The sequence below is a fragment of the Sorex araneus genome, chromosome 5 (assembly GCF_027595985.1).
Source record: "Sorex araneus isolate mSorAra2 chromosome 5, mSorAra2.pri, whole genome shotgun sequence".
NCBI classification, from domain to species: Eukaryota; Metazoa; Chordata; class Mammalia; order Eulipotyphla; family Soricidae; genus Sorex; species Sorex araneus.
In genome coordinates this window covers 202,289,152-202,306,347 of record NC_073306.1, presented here as the reverse complement: position 1 = coordinate 202,306,347, position 17,196 = coordinate 202,289,152, and positions in this window count along the sequence as shown.

Genomic DNA, 17,196 nt, shown 5'->3' with positions numbered 1-17,196 from the left:
TTATTAGTGGATCACTGTGAGGTGGAATTACAGTTATAAACTTTCGTGCTTGCATTCCAGTCACACAATGATAGAGTACCCATCTCTCCACCAGTGCCCATTCTCCACCACCAATAATCCCAGTATCCCTCCCACCACAGTATCCCTTCCAACACCCCTCATCTCCCCTAACCCCCACACCCCGCCTCTGTGGCAGCGCATTACCTTTTGTTCTCTCTCTCCTTGAGGCTGTTTTGGCCTGCAATAGAGGTATTGAGTGGCCATCATGTTCGGTCTACAGCTTACTTTCAGCATGCATCTCCCATCCCAAGCAAGTCCTCCAAACACCCTTTTACTTGCTGTTGCCTTCACTATCTGAGCTGTCTTTTCCCCCAGCATGTGAGGCTGGCTTCAAGTCATGGGGCAAACCTCATGGTCCTTATCTCTACTGTTCTTGGGTGTTAGTCTCCTATTCTGTTATTTTATATTCCACAGATGAGTGCAATCTTTCTGATTCATTTCACTTAGCATGATGCTTTTCATGTTGATCCACCTATATGCAAATTTCATGACTTTATCTTTTCTAACAGCTGCATAGAACTGCATTGTGTAGATGTAGCAAAGTTTCTTTAACCAGTCATCTGTTCTCGGGCATTCGTTTTTTTCCCCCAGATTTTGGCGATTGTATACAGTGCTGCAATGAACATACAAGTGCAAATGTCATTTCAGCTATACTTTTTTTGCCTCTCCAGGATATATTCCCAGAAGTGGTATTGCTGGGTCAAATGGGAGCTCAATTTCTAATTTTTTGAGAATTGCCCATACTGTTTTCCAAAAGGGCTGAACCAATCGGCATTCCCACCAGCAGTGAAGGAGAGTCCCTTTCTCCCCACATTTGCGCCAACCCTGGTTGTTTTTGTTCTTTTGGTTGTGGGCCAGTCTCTGTGGTGTGAGATGATATTTCATTGTTGTTTTGATCTGCATCTCCCTGATGATTAGTGATGAAGGAATTTTTTCATGTGCCTTTTTTCCATTCTGATTTCTTCTTTGAGAAAGCCTCTGTTCATTTCATCTCCCCATTTTCTGATGAGGTTGGAAGTTTCCTTCTTGTAGAGTTCAACCAGTGCCTTGTATATCCTTGATATCAGCCCCTGGTCAGATGGCCAGTAGCGTGTCGTCTTTGAAGATACCTTTACTTTCAATGTCATGGAGGGTCTTGCTGACCTCGTCTTCAATGTGTGTTATGGATTCTGGTCTGATGTTGAGATCTTTAATCCATTTTGATCTTACTTTTGTACATGGTATTAGGTAGAGGTGGAAGCCCATTGTTTTTGCATGTAGCTGTCCAGTTTTCCCAGCATCATTTGTTAAAGAGGCTTACCTTGCTCCACTTCACATTTCCTGCTCCTTTATCAAAGATTAGATAATCATATATTTGAGGTTGTGTGTCAGGATATTCAACCTTGTTTCATTGGTCTGCGGCTCTGCCTTTTTTCCAGTGCCATGCTGAAGAAACATAAAACTCTAAATAGATTAGAAAGGCATTTATCATAGATCTCTGTCCAAGAATATTTTGTAAATTTAGAATTGCAAATAAATTTATATGACTTGTGTACTATTAGTTATACTCAAGTACATTTTGATAATTATGGCAAAGGGTACTTGCAGCATTGAATGAAGATGAATAATTGAATGTTAAAATAATGTTTTGTTCTTTGATTAAATGTTACAAAATATTAAATTTTATCAGAACTCCACTAGTATTTTAAACTGTATAATTTGGATGTTAGGTAATTTCAGGAATCTATTGCTTTATTGGGGGGTGGCAGTGTGATAGTACAACAAGTAGGGAGCTTGCCTTGCAAGCGGCCGACTGGGGTTCATTCCCAGGCACCCCATGTGGTCCCCTGTATCCCACCATGAGTGATCCTTGAGCACAAAGTAAGTCCTTAGCACCACTGGGTGGCCCCCCCACCAAAAGATTCTATTGCCATGGAAAGCATAGAGTAAACTGATGTTTAATTTCTTTGAAATAGTTTTATATGCATTATTTATAACTTTTTACTTAAAAAATTGAAACTGGAATATTAGTCAAATGAAATTTAACAATCTTTCATTATTTTTGGTAGATGTACATAAAGTTAAATTCACAGATATCAGGTATATATTTTGATAAGCACAATATACTTTGAATACAAGACCACAATTACAAAACAGCTGCAATCCAGAAAGTTTATTCATTATTCTTTGCAATTATCACAGCAAACATTGTACGTATTTGTATCCTTAATAATTTATTGCCTTTGAACTTGAAGTTAGTGGAAAGTATAGAACTTGCTTTTACTTTATACAGGTTTCTTAAGATTTTTCCACAGTTTTATGTATAAACCCTTTTTTCAGTGCCGCAAAATAGTTTTTTGTTTTGTTTTGGGGCCACACCTGGCTGAGCTCAGGACTGACTTCTTTCTCTGCACTCAGGGATCAGCCCTGTAGGCTCAGGGCACCATATGGAGTACCAGGGATCAAACCTGGATCACCCGTGTGGAAGGCAAGCATCCTACCCACTGTGCTATCATTCCAGCTCCACAAAATAGTTTTTACTGAGAGAAATTTAGAGAAAAGTTTGGCGAGATAGAGAACACAGAGGTCTCCAGAGTGGGAAAAAAATCTGGTAATCAATATTTTTATTTGGTAGGATTACATGGTAAAGCTCATAGCAATATGGTTATTTACCCTCCTTTTAATATATATTTTGCTTTTTTCAAGTTTGGAACTAATATTAATACATTTAATGTTAAAAAATGCAGGTACAAGTTTTTTGTTTTTGTTTTTGTTTTTTTTTTCTTTTTGGGTCACACCTGGCGATGCACAGGGGTTACTCCTGGCTCTGCACTCAGGAATTACTCCTGGCGGTGCTCAGGGGACCATATGGGATGCTGGGAATCGAACCCGGGTCGGCCGCGTGCAAGGCAAACGCCCTACCCGCTGTGCTATCGCTCCAGCCCCCAGGTACAAGTTTTATGACTACGTGTGTTTTCATTTCCTTTGATTAAATATTAACAGTTAAAATACCAGGTCATAGTGAAAGCATATATATATATATATATATATATATATATATATATGATTATGAAGCTACCAAATAGTTTTCCAAGTTTGGGTTAGTGTATACTTTCACTGTCATTATATAATAGGGATCTAACTGCTCCATATCCCTGACAATTATTTATATTCTGTATTATCAGTGTTTTCAAAAGCATGTGTTCTAATTTACAAATGTGGAAGATTTTGCACGTATCTATCTGTTATTGACTAGTTTAATTTCATTATTGTCATAAACTATATTTTAATTTTATTATTTCAAATATATTAAGTTCCTTTTCTATATTTCCTCTTCAGATACTGAATAAATATACATTTTCAATATGATTTTTGCCTGAAGAACTTTCATGCACATCTCTTACATCCTTAAATTTGGAGATGCTATTTTACTACAATGGAATTCTAGATTGAAAATTTTTTCCTTCTAGTAATGAAAAAATAACACATTTTAAAAGTTCTTGTATATTTCTCATAATAAGTATACTTTCATCTTTATCATTGTTTCTCTGTAGGTTTCCCCCAAATTGCAAGATTTTGTTTCTGTTTTAGTAATTTGATATGATATCCATTGGTGTTCTTATACCTCCCCATACTCAATGTTTTTGAACTTATTAAATGAGTACTTTGTTCATATAATACATTTTGGAAATATTTTAGCTGTTAATTTTGTCAAGTAATACTTTGGTTTCTTCTGCTCTGATCATCTAAGATTCCAATTTTTCAAGTCTCTCTGATTTTTTTTCTAGCTAGACTATTTGGTGTTGTTTCAAAACTTATGGATATTACCGCTTTTTTTTCCCATACACTCATGCATGTTACCTCTTTTTTCTTTTGTCTTTTCTTTCCAATATGGAGTAGTTTTTATTAACTTATTGTGAGTTAAGTAGTGTTTACCTTGGTTGTTTGAAGAGTACTGATGTAATCTTCACACAATGTCTAACAACATGTCAGACATTGTATAGATCTTTAAGGATGAATTTTTTTTTTTTTTTTGCTTTTTGGGTCACACCTGACTCTGCACAGGGGTTACTTCTGGCTCTGTACTCAGGAATTATCCCTGGCGGTGCGCAGGGGACCATAAGGGATGCTGGGAATCGAACCCAGATCGGCCGCGTGCAAGACAAACACCCTACCCACTGTGCTATCGCTCCAGCCCCCAAGGATGAAATTTTTAAAAGATAAACACTTACTTCCCTTGGAACACAATGAACGTAGTCTACATCAGTGTTCTTGTTCTACATTTCATACATTTCCAGTTGATTCTTAGTTTCTATCACTCTCATGAGAATATCTATCTGAATTTACATGTGATATACCTTCTTATTAAAGTTCTCTGGCATGTTAACTTAAAATTATTTTAAACTCTCTGTGCCTTGAAAATGAAAATTCTGCATCTAATCCACATTTGATTGTGTGAAATGGTGAAACTTTGATGGTAGGTGTAACATGGTGTTTACATTTATTAAGATAGAAGCTGCAATCCTGACGTGTATAGTTTTGTAACCCGGTGGAAAACAACTTTAGAAAGTAAAAATTACTTGTCTGAAATCTTCAACATTTATGTCACAACTGAGGCTGGTTTTGATGATTGATTTTTCTTTTACTGAGACAAATGATTTATTTTTACTTGGATATGAGTATGCCTATCTTTAATGTTAGGGTTTTATTGTGAAAGGATATCTCTATATGCTTGAGAGTTGTCTTAGAAATCTCTAGTTTTAGGGTGTGGATAATTTTCCCAGATGATTTTCTCAATACTTCCTCCCCAGAGATCACATAAGTTCTTCAGCTGCAGTGCATGATTATAATAACCAGATGCTTGCTTGGCTTGGTGGAGCGAAGTTGAGAAGGGGACATGTTTTCTGATGTTCTGATTGTCGTCGTGAAGCAGGGTGAGGTCGGGCTCCAAGTGGGATGACCATCACAGATGTTCTTGCCCTTGCTTTAGCAATACTGCTTACTTTATCCCATCCCATTCGTAGATGGGATATTTTCTTGTTTCCTTCCTCTGCTTAAATTGTTTTCTAACAGTGTTCTAAGAAAGAATGTTGTGGTTCCTCTCTCTCCAGATTATCTTTTAATAAGGGGAAATAGGTTTAGGTGGCATTTAAAAAAAATTTTTTTTTCTGGGGGCTTGAGAAGTGGTGCAGTAGGTAGGGCATTTGTCTTGCATGCGGCTGACCTGAGTGCAATCTTCAGCATCCCATATGAACTCCCGAGCACTGCCAGGAGTAATTCATGAGTGCAGAGTAACCCCTGAGCATTGTAGAATGTGACCCAAAAAGCCACACCATTCACACACACACACACACACACACACACACACACCATTCCAAAGGGGGGAAAATGTTTTCTTCACATTTAAATGCTGTTTTTATTGAGATATAATTTATATATATCATGTATTGGTTTCAGGTTGATCACTTGTATCACTTGTAGTCCCGTTGATCTTCGATTTGCTCTAGCGGGTGCCAATAACGTCTCCATTTGACCCTGTCGTGAGCTAGTGCAGCCCAATGATATCTGCTTGCTCTAGGAACAGGAAGAGCCTCAAATTGTTCATTCAGGGATTTGATGAAGAAATCTGACCATCTAGTTGGTGGGAGGCCACGAGGTCTTTTAACGTCCCGTGTAATCCAGTCGTTAACAGCTCTAGTCCAGTGGTCGTCTCTGAATCGCATTACATGACTGGCCCATCTGATTTTTGATGCCTTGGCAAATGAGACAGCATCCCTGATTTTTGACCGTCGATGGAGGTCAGAACTCTGGATTCCTTCTCTCACTTGAGTGAGACATGATATTCCCAGCATAGCTCTTTTGATTCCTCTTTGGGATACCCTAATAGCATTCTCATCCTGCTCATTCTCATTCAAGTTGATAAGAAAGTTATTTGATGTGTGTATATATTACAGAATGATTACCATAAGTCTGATTAACATATGCCTTATATAGTTATGGATTTTTTTTTCTTTTTGAGTCACACCTAAGGATGTTCAGGGGTTATTCCTGGCTCTGCACTCAGGAATTATTCCTGGCGTTGCTCAGGGCGTCATATGGGATGCTGGGAATCAAACCCAGGTCGGCCGCGTGCAAGGCAAATGCCCTTCTCACTGTACTATTTGCTCCAGTCCCACTTATGGATTTTTTGTTTGATGAGAACTTTAAAAAATGTTTTATTTATTTGTTGTTTATTTTAGCACTGTGATTGACAGTACTGTCAATCATAGAATGTACATGTACAATGTTCCAACATCACAGCTTCTAACAGCGCATTCCCCACCACGATAAGATTGCTTCTGCGGACCTTTCTCAGGCTCTGTTGCCTTCGGCCATTTGCTATAACCTTACTATGTTTCTTTATATTCCACACGAGAGAGGTAATTTTGTATCGGACCTCTCCTGACATATTCCGCTCAGCATCCATCCAGTGGAGCAGCAAATTGCATGTTTTCTTCTTTTCTTCAAGCCAAGTAGCCATGGTGTATATACCACAGTTTCTTTTGGGTGCAGTTTTTGTGATTGCGTTCCTCCCCACTGAGGGCAGAAGTTTGCACAGTCTTCTTTTTGAGTGCATTACGTGGTTCACAGAGGAAACTTTTGCTAAAGGACACACACTTTCCTATAAATGAGGCTCCACCTAGCTTTACACTGCACATTTGAACTTTAGTTATTCATAAAAAAATTAACAAGTTTAATCTCTGAGTTCCGGCATTTTAGGGCATTTCACTCAAGTAAGCATAATTATGACTCCTTTTTAATTCATGAAATTTCTTCTCCAAACCTAAATTTTTTCTGATAAATTCACAGAAAAAAAAGTGAATTTTCAGCTTTTGATGATTTTCTTAATTTTTTTAAAAGAATGTTCTTTACTTAATTCCACATCACTGACAGTAAGTAGGAAACACATCAAACACTTTTAGTATATTCATTGCAGTAGGGATAAAGTGACATTTAGGTGTATTCTCAGTTACATTTCCTAAAGACTCACACACTTTTTAATGTAGCAGAACACCATTTGTTTCCTGGATTTGTGCAGTTAAAACTACATGCATGCTCTAGTATTTTTAAACTGCTTAGTTAAAAAATTTACTATAGATTTATAGAACTCATTATATATTTGTATGTATACCCTCTTTTTTACAGATGCATTGCAAAAATAATCCCCCTGACTTTGTCTTGATGTTTCATTTTTAATATTGTCTGCTGATAAAGATAATATTTTTTCATTCATATGCTGTTAAGTTTATCAATGTTTTATGATTCTTCTCCTGTGTGCTTTTTTTAAAAAATCTAACCTAGGTAACAAAAATGGTTACATTATTTTTCCTTTTTTTAATTTATTTTATTGAATCACCATGTGGAAATTTACAAAGCTTTCAGGCTTATGTCTCAGTTATACAATGCTCGAATACCCATCCCTTCACCAGTGCACATATTCCACCACCAAAAACCCCAGTATACCTCCCACCCACCGACCCCCACCCCCGCCTACATAGCTGATACATTTCACTTCACTTTCTCTTTACCTTGATTACATTCCATATTTCAACACCAAACTCACTATTGTTCTTGGAGTTTCCCCTTAAAAAACAGCCCTGCTGACAAGGAAATATTTGATAATTAGTTTTCCATTGCTGATAATGAAGAGATATGAAGTCGCATGGCCACACGGCCACAAGGTTTGGGAGTTCTGTATTTTGGTATTAAGTCCAGGGATATTTATGTTAGAAATTGCATCATTTCCCTTCCTGGGGCAGTATGGGGCTATGGCTTAGTTCACTGTCTAGAGACATGGCTGCAAGCAGCTGCTGGTACCAAAAGTAGTCTAGCTGGCCTCTGGATCGTGGTCGATCATTATCAGAGCTACATTACTTTTTTCTTGTAGAGATTTCCTGGTTTACATTTTGTGTTTAAGATTAGTATTGAACTCAAAATTTTTTTTAAAGTACAATGTTGAAATCAAGCCCCTCCTTTTTTTTTTTGTATAGCTGTTTCGAAAGTACCATTACTTAAAAGTCTATTTGCTCTCTCATTGAATTTTGTTGGTACCTAAGTTGAATATCACATGTTCGCTATCATCCTTGCCTCTTGCTATCACTGTCACTGTCATCCCATTGTTCATCGATTTGTTCGAGCAGGCACCAGTAACATCTCTCAATGTGAGACTTATTGTTACTGTTTTTGGCATATCCAATATGCCACGGGTAGCTTGCCAGGCTCTGCCGTGTGGGCGTGATACTCTCGGTAGCTTGCTGGGCTCTCTGAGAGGGCAGAGTGCCTCTTGCTAGACTTCACAATTTCTTCATAAGTAGATTTGTTCACTCAGACTAATTCCACATAGTCTTGATATCATAATGTAATTGTATATTTTTGTTCCTCTGGCAGTGCATTGAAATTGGATGGTGTTTTTTGTAATGGAGAGAGGGAATAAGAGGGGAATTCATAAGGTTCAGAATCTTGTATTTATTTCAACTTTACTAGCCAACAAGTGAAGCCAAGACTTTTAAACTTTTAAAATAATTCAACCTTCCTTAACTCTCCCTTTCCTTACTTTGCAACCCCCTCCCAATTATATTTATTTTTATTTATTTATTTGTGTGATGTGGTGAATAGAAGTGCTCAGTAGCCATTCCTGGTCCTGTGCTCAGGGGCCATGCCTAGTGGAAATTAAGGCAAGATGTCCGATGCCAGGATTCAAACCTCAACCTTGGTCATAGCCTCGTTCTAGGCCAGCTCCTTAACTTTTGTACATCTCTTCAGCAGTATTTTATTCATTTTTAAAAATAAAATGTAATATTCACCTGATCTTTACACAAAGAAAAATTTTTTGAAACAATATTATCTTATGTAGAACGATAAGAGTATTCTCTTCATTATACTTACCGTAATGAAAAGGAATTCTTGTAATTGTTTACATGTGTGTATTTTAAGAAACTGGGCCTTTTTCTTAGAAGATAGAATAGAAACTTCTATTTGACTTAAAGGCACATATAACCAGGAACACAAAACCACAGCAGAATAACTGTTGTATTTCAATTAAAATAGTCTTTTTTTAATTCTCATCACCTAACACCTTTATCTATAGTCAGACAAAAACCCAATTAGTTATTAATTGATATGCATTAAAATTCATTAACTCTGCATGTGAGGCCTGGATTATAATTAACTGTCTTTCTTACCTTTTGTTCTGAAATCTCTAGGCATAAGATCCCATTGCTAATAAAAAGGAAGGAAATGGTTTTGCCATCTGTAGTTAGTTAAGAATGAGGTCTTGAGAAGACTGGAGTGTCTATGATATCTGATTATAAACAAGTAGGAGATTGTTAAATCCATAAAAGCTACACATCTATATCAAGTTTATCTTCAACATATTTGAAATGGGAAAACAATCATAGCAATAGGTCTAGTGCTTTGATCTCATGATATTTTCACATTAAGTTGCACTTTGTATATGTTTTCAATGAACCAAAATTTATATTCAAACTTAAGATCCAAACAGTACTCCTTCCATGCTCAGATTTAGGTATATAGCTTGAAATGCCATGGCGTATTCGATATGCCCAAAACAGTAACAACAAGTCTCACAATGGAGTCGTTACTGGTGCACGCTGGAGCAAATCAATGAACGACAGGACGACAGTGCTACAGCTTGAAATAAATTAATTTTAAGCTGAATGTATTGAAATATTATGCATTTTTATGGTGCCTACCCAGTGCTGGGAGCCCATGAGATAGTCCAGATAACCCTTGTCTCAGTGACTGGGGTCCTGATGAAGGGGGTGTTTAAAGGGCCATGTGATGCCAAGGGGGCTGGAGCGATAGTAGAGAGCGGGTAGGGCATTTGCCTTGCATGCAGCTGATCCGGGTTTGATTCCTCCGCCCCTCTCGGGAGAGCCTGGCAAGCTACCAAGAGTATCTCGCCCACACGGTAGAGCCTGGCAAGCTACCTGTGGCATATTTGATATGCCAAAAAATAGTAACAAGTCTCACAATGGAGATGTTACTGGTGCCCGCTCGAACAAATCAATGAGCAACGGGATGACAGTGATACAATGACAGTGATGCCAAGGATCACGCTCAGGACCTTAAACATGCTGGCAGGTCCTCTGTCACTTGAGCTACATGTTTGAACCTACTGTTTTAAAAGCATATTTCAAATAGGTGAAGGATAAAGTAAATTTTTATCTCAAACTCAACTGAAGCAAGAATGGTCCTAATAGTCCTATAGATCTAATATTTGCACCTGGTTTCTGGAATGATATGGTGGGGGTTAAGAGGAGTGTTTGGTCCGCACTGGGCAGTGCTTAGGGCTTACTCCTGTCTCTGTGCTTAAAGTTTCCTCCTGGTGGGACTCTGGGGATTGTATGTGGTGCCAGAGTACAAACCGGCATGAAGCGCATGCAAGGCAAACACCCTACCCACTTTACTGTCGCTCTAGACCCCCAGAATGATATTTGAATAGATTTAAATAGATTTACAGTAAGTGGTTATATTTGAGATTTAGTACCTTATAATGAAAAAAATTAGTACTATTATGTCTTTGAGTTCAAATTCCTTAAAATCTATTTATGGAGAAAATTGCAGACACTTCATTTAAATTAAGATTTGAACGCATCTTCTGGTGGATTCTATTTGACAGTATACTCAGGAAATGAAAATCTTGTTAATGAGAAATAAAATCTAATTTATAGAAGTTAGAGAATTCTATAGAATTTAGAGAAAACATTAGAAATTTTAGTTTCGCTACTTCTTAAATGGCAGCAAATGAGGTCCCATGATTTAAATTAAAGTTATTGGGAGGTAATGACTGCATTTGATATCCATAACCAACATTGATTTTAGTACATTATATTCTAGAAATGGATCTAAGTTGAATCATTTACTCTTTAGATTAGTTCTCTGAGATAGGCCTTATTACATATCATCTGTATGTTACAGATAAAAGCAAAACATCCAGTAGGTTAAGTAATTGTCCACAGCCCATATTTAGAAAGTTAAGGTCTATTCTTAAAAACTTGTGTCTCTAATATTCAAGTATAATTTCGATATATAATGATGCCATGTTATGGTAAAGGAATACTTGAGCCCAGTTTCATAACATCAGCATTATTAGGAACTTCCTAAAAAATATTTTTTAAATGATTTCATATTGAACTTTCCATATTGAACTATAGTGTCATTGCCTCAGTGTCAGGTCTTAGGTCACTTTTCTAAAGTCTGTCACTAGAAGTTTTCATTTAATAATTGGGCTTTACATTCATGTATATGCTCATGGAAATAAAATGCTTAGCTCTCATTATGACTACTGAGTTCTGAATTTAAATATTTTCTGATCTCCCTTTGAAATCTCCACTTAATTATATACATATGTATGTGTATACATATCTTTGTTTCAATTTTACTCTATCCAAAGGAGAATTCGGTAGTACATTCTGCCCTTAAACATGAATCATAAATAAAAATAAAAATAAAAAGTCTCAGGGGCCAGACAGAAAGTACAGTGAGTAAGATGCTTGCTTTTCACGCAGCTGACCCAGGTTTAGTCCTTGGCAATCCCATATGGTTCCCTGAGAACCACCAGGAGTAATTTCTGAGTGCAGAGCCAGGAGTAATGTGTGGCTCAAAAAACAAAAAATAAAATAAAACTCCTCAGTTCAATATTTTTTAACAGATAATTCATTCTATCAATCTAGTTGTTCACTCACAAATTAGAAGCTGTTCTTAACCTTTAATCCATACCTGCTCTATATTAAGTCCTTTAGCATATATCTTAATCCTTTCAACCCATATATCATCTGTCTCACTTATTTCTTATATGCTATTATTCTGTCAAAAATCTTACATTGCCCACCTCAATTCTTAATAGACTGATGTTTGATATTCTTGCTTCTACAGTGTACTCTTTATAAAAGTTTTCTCTCTCTCTCTCTCTCTCTCTTTCTCTCTCTCTCTCTCTCTCTCTCTCTGTAGATATCATATAGCGGTATATGTTTTAAACAAAAATATCAGTGTTGTGTTTCATCATATCCCTGCTTACAGACCTCTACTGGCTATTATATTTAGAATAAAGCCAAATTCTTTGCCAAACCTCTAAGACTCTACATGATATCAGTTTGCTTTCTTGTCACAACACTGTCACTTATCTATTAATTAATTCAGTCAAAAAATGTGGTGTTGTTCCTTCAATGTCAAACATACTTTATCTTGATTCCTTACACCAGGAACTTATTGCTTAAGGCTGGGAGTTTAATAATAATAATAATAATAATAAGAAGAAGAAGAAGAAGACACTGATATACTGTGTGTTTCATTAATCTCCCCTTGAAAAGGGGTGCTTTCCCCAAGCTCCAAACACAATAGATTCAGAGCTTAAATCAAGTTCAGAGGACCAGGATAGGAGATGAAGTGTCTATGGAGATAGAGGATGAAAAACATAGGAGCTGCTTCTTAAGTATTTGAAAATAATATATTTATGAATTTTCCCAGGAAGTCCAGAGAGCCTTCAGAGGATAGGACTTGAAATAAATACCCGTCTAAGAGGGATAAGTTATCATCAATAGAGAATCCTGGGAAAACTCTTTTAAATTGGAGAAAGCCTAAAACATTGCAGCACTGTAGAACTGTCATCTTATTGCTCATTGATTTGCTCGAGTGGGCACTAGTAACGTCTCATTGGGAGACTTGTTGTTACTGTTTTTGGCATATCGAATACGCCACGGGTCTCTTGCCAGGCTCTGCCATGTGGCCGGGATACTCTCAGCAGCTTGCCAGGCTCTCCAAGAGGGACGAAATAATTGAACCCAGGTTGGCTGTGTACAAAGCAAGTGCCCTACCCGCTGTGCTATTGCTCCAGTCCAAAAAAACATTGTAAATGAACCAAAATAAAAATCAAACAGACTTAAAACCTCTGGGTTTCACTAACACTAGGAGACTGACTGAGGCCCTGGCATGATTCACTGAATATATAATTTTTTAAAAAATGCCATACACAGTTAAATTATTTGATTAAAGTTTATATTGCAGAGTAGAAACAAAGTCATTTCTTTATATATGACCATAAGTGGAATTTTATACTGTGAGGCAAAGTGAAGAGCAGGGGGAAGTGAAGGGGGGATTTGTGTTTTATAGCACATTCCTCTTTTCTGTTTTTGCAGATGAGGAAACTGAAGTTCAAAAGGATCAAACGACTCCCTCAATGCTGCTTGGATATTATCTGTAGAAATAGGAAGAGAACCTAAGTCTCGTGGTGCCTATTTCCACTCAATTACACTGGTGCTTCTTAAAAATTAGTGAGTGGAAAGTTGAAAAGGATAATTAGCAGCGGGATCAAGTCCAAGAAGATGTGCTTGTGAGGCAATGCTACGGCACAGAGCAGAACCACCATCCACAAATACGGTTGGGTTTTCCGTGGAGGAAGTGAGTTGGATGACTCAGAGCAATGCCCCACAAAGGAGAATTTGGGCAGTTTCAGGTCAACTTTCAGCCGCACTTGCTGGAGCCTTAGCTTGCTTAATGGGCCGAGCTCCCCGAGGTCCCCCTGGGGCCCATTAGACAAATGACTATGGTCTTTAGACCTTGAGATCTGAAGCTGAAGCTACTTGAGCTGCAAGAGACAGACTAGCAGTGACTGCTAATATTAAAGAGCAATAGATCATTGGGATTCAAATTAGGGGAAGCAATTCCAGTTCTCCTTTGAGGTCATAGAGATATCAGACAAGGCATGGCATAAAAAGTCTGTAGCCATTTATGTTTCAATCGTAAAAACTTGAATAAACAAAGTCACTTAGAGGATTTGTCTTCTTATGGATTTGGGGGTCACACCAATAAAAGAACTATTTTTAAAATTATTGCCCTAGAGACAAAAGTTGCTTTGAGATAAAACATACAGTAAAAATGTGAGTTGCTTATTTCATGGAGTATTATGAATAATGATGACGTTGCCACCAAAATCGAATTCACCAATCAGGTCTGGGTAAATGTCACATGGTTAACTCAGGTTGCCCATCTGTGGCAGCCAAACTTTATATTTGTAGGTTTTTCTTGGCCTCCAAATCTTGAAGACATGTGGAATATTAAATAAATTTGGAATGTGGAAAGTCTCTCTAAAATGCCTGAAAATATAACTAAAAAGGAAATCATTCAGCAATTTCATAGTCTCATACCTGGTAGAAGCGACATTCTCTAGTCCTATGAAGAGGAAATTAAATTTGTGCTTGTGGTCTGTGTGTATGTTCTTTCAGAATTGTCTCTAGATGAAAAGAGTCTTTGCTGCATTTATTTCACCATCCATGACTATTTTTCATATTGGGTTTTTTTTTTTTGTAACTTCCCCTGCTAGAGAATTTCTCCTTAAACAGGGTTAGATAAGACTGGAAGATAACATTTTTTAAATGATGCTAATTCAGATGAGAGCTTGATTCTCCCAAAGGTTTCTAAGAAACTTGTGTTTTTCTGTTTTCTTGTGCTGTTTTGTCTTGCGTTGTTTATTCCAGGTGTCTAGAGGGTCATGTAGGGAAAGGAATCAAACTCAAGGCCTTGCATATGTTAGACATGTGCTCTACCACCTCAGTCATATTCCCAGTTCAGATTATTCAGATTTCAATTTTAAGATGGAAGATGAGAATTAATGAAATAAGAAACTGGGATTGAGCCTTGCTGGGCTTGTGGGCGAAACTGGGAAACATGTTCTAATTGCTAACAACGAAGGGAGCACTTTGCTGATCTTCAAGCTCACTTGTCAATCACACAATAGCCATCTCTATTAAATTCTAACTTTTTCCATTAGGCCGTTTTCATATTGGATTGGGGGGATCAATATCTTGCTCTAACAAGATTACCTAAGAAAGTTGTACCTACAGGTCTTGTACTACAGGTCTTGTAATGAATGCTATAATATTAAACCTGCAATTTCTCTTGACTCTAGATTGTTTTTAAAAACTGCCATGTTTTTTCCCGGTATTTTCTGCAATAATAGACTTGAAAGAAAACCATGGTTCGGTTTTGTGTTTTTGTGTGCTTTCCACCTGCTGATGGCAATGCTAATGATGGGATGTGCCCGAGGGCACTCAACCTGGTCCAGGTAAGTTTCCCTTATACACTGTCCTGCTTTGAACCCAGAATGGGGACTGGAGCAGCCCTCTGGGTTCTTATGATTGCAAAATGCCCTTTAGCAATAACCATCAGGAAATTGAAACAGGGAAAAAAAATAGAGACTCAGAAATGATGCCACATTCCAGAGAGATTGTGGATGCAGTGAAACAGGGCATGGGATTCCTGCTTTAAATGGGGTTCAGGGTGAGGCTTTTAGTGTTTCAGATTACTCTCTCTCATTACATTCAAATCCCAAGAGCAGAAATTCAAAGCATGAGAAGAGAGACAAAAAAAAAAAAAAAAAGAACACAAAGATTCTTCAGAAGGGACTGGTTGTCTTAAATAATCAGAATTTGTAAACTAAAAGGAGCAATAGTTGACAGAGGCAGCCATGATCTTATTAAGTCCTGTGGGTGGCCGGTGGAGTGTGGAGTTGGTCCTCCAGAAGGGAGGACTCGGCCAGCCAAGAAAAGCCAGTACACCTGGGCAAAGCTTGGAAAACATCCAATTCTTGAAAACAAACTCTTGGCCTTGTTTGTTGAGTGTTCTCTCAACAACACTCTTGTTTCTTTGTTTGCTTGGGGATCATACCCAGCAATCCTCAGGGCTTATTCCCCGTCTCTGGACTCAGAGATCACTCCTGGTGGGCTCGGAGAAACATATGGGGTGTTGGAGATTGAACCTGGATTGCCTGTGTGCAAGACAAGCACTCTACCTGCTGTACTATGGCTCTGCCCCCCAAAGCTAAACAACTTTCTTAAAAATGTTAGTCTATTATTTCTATTATTGGTCATTCCATTTTCAACGTTGATTGTAATTTCCTTCTCCTCAGTTAAGCAGGATGGAGCGATTAAGTTAGAATAGTAATTCTAAAAGTGACGATAGCCATAGTTTTGTTGCAGGTGCCTTAGAACAGTGGGGAGGGAGGGGGAAGACTCGAGAAAAGAGAGCTTCCATCTCTCTGCTCGACCCACCCTGGCCACCAGCACTCAAGGAGACGCTGGGTCTTGAGAAGGTCAGTCCTGCCTCTGAACCAGGCATTCCAGGACCGTTAGCACAGTGGATAGGGCATTTGCCTTGCATGTGGCCGACCGGAGTTCGATTCCTCCGTCCTTCTTGGAGAGCCTGGAAAGCTACCCAGCTACCCCGCCAGAGCCTGGCAAGCGCCCTGTGGCATATTTGATATGCCAAAAACAGTAACAAGTCTCACAATGGAGATGTTACTGGTGCCCGCTCGAGCAAATTGGTGAATAATGGGATGACGGTGCTTCAGTACCTTTCCCTAAAAGAGAAGAATCTAAGGAGGAAGCAAAACAATGATACAACATAGTTTTTATAGAAACATATTCAGAAAGATGTGAGGGAGAGAAGTATAGTCTAAGACAGTACAGGGAAACTCCACAGTGGAAACAGGCAAACATGAAAACAGACAAGCAAGCGAGGAGATGCGACTTGTGGGAGGAGCTTTTGAACAATTCTTCCAGACCTTTGCTGGAGTTATTCTGGGAGTGGTCCCAGGAAAGCCTTGTACTGCTGGTGATCTCATAATCTCATCCCTTGCACTGTTGATGGTCTCTCCATAACCTCACAAAGCTTTCTGTAGCTACTCCTTTTTCCTGAGAGATCCACCTTCCTCTGGTTTCCTCTGCCTCAGTTTCTCCTCTCCAAAAAGCTCAGGGTTTGCATGTCAAAGGGATGTGGTCTACACAATAACTTCAGTGCTAGACAATTTCTTCTTAAGTTTTATTATTTCCCAAACGTATAGAACCAGGTCTGCCCTACCTATCTGCCTATGAAAATAGAAATGTGTATTGCAAAGTAGAAGAGAAAGAAACTCCCTGACCCAGGAGAAACTTATGATAGGACTAAATTAAATGTGGCTTATTTTGTGAGAATTCCGTAGAAAAAATTGTCTCTTCACGATACTTGTACAGTGGCAAGAATGTTATAGAGAATGAGAGTATTTTAAAGAACTGCTTTAGAGTTTAGGTCTACCTTGGGGTCTTTTAAGTTCTCTATTTGACC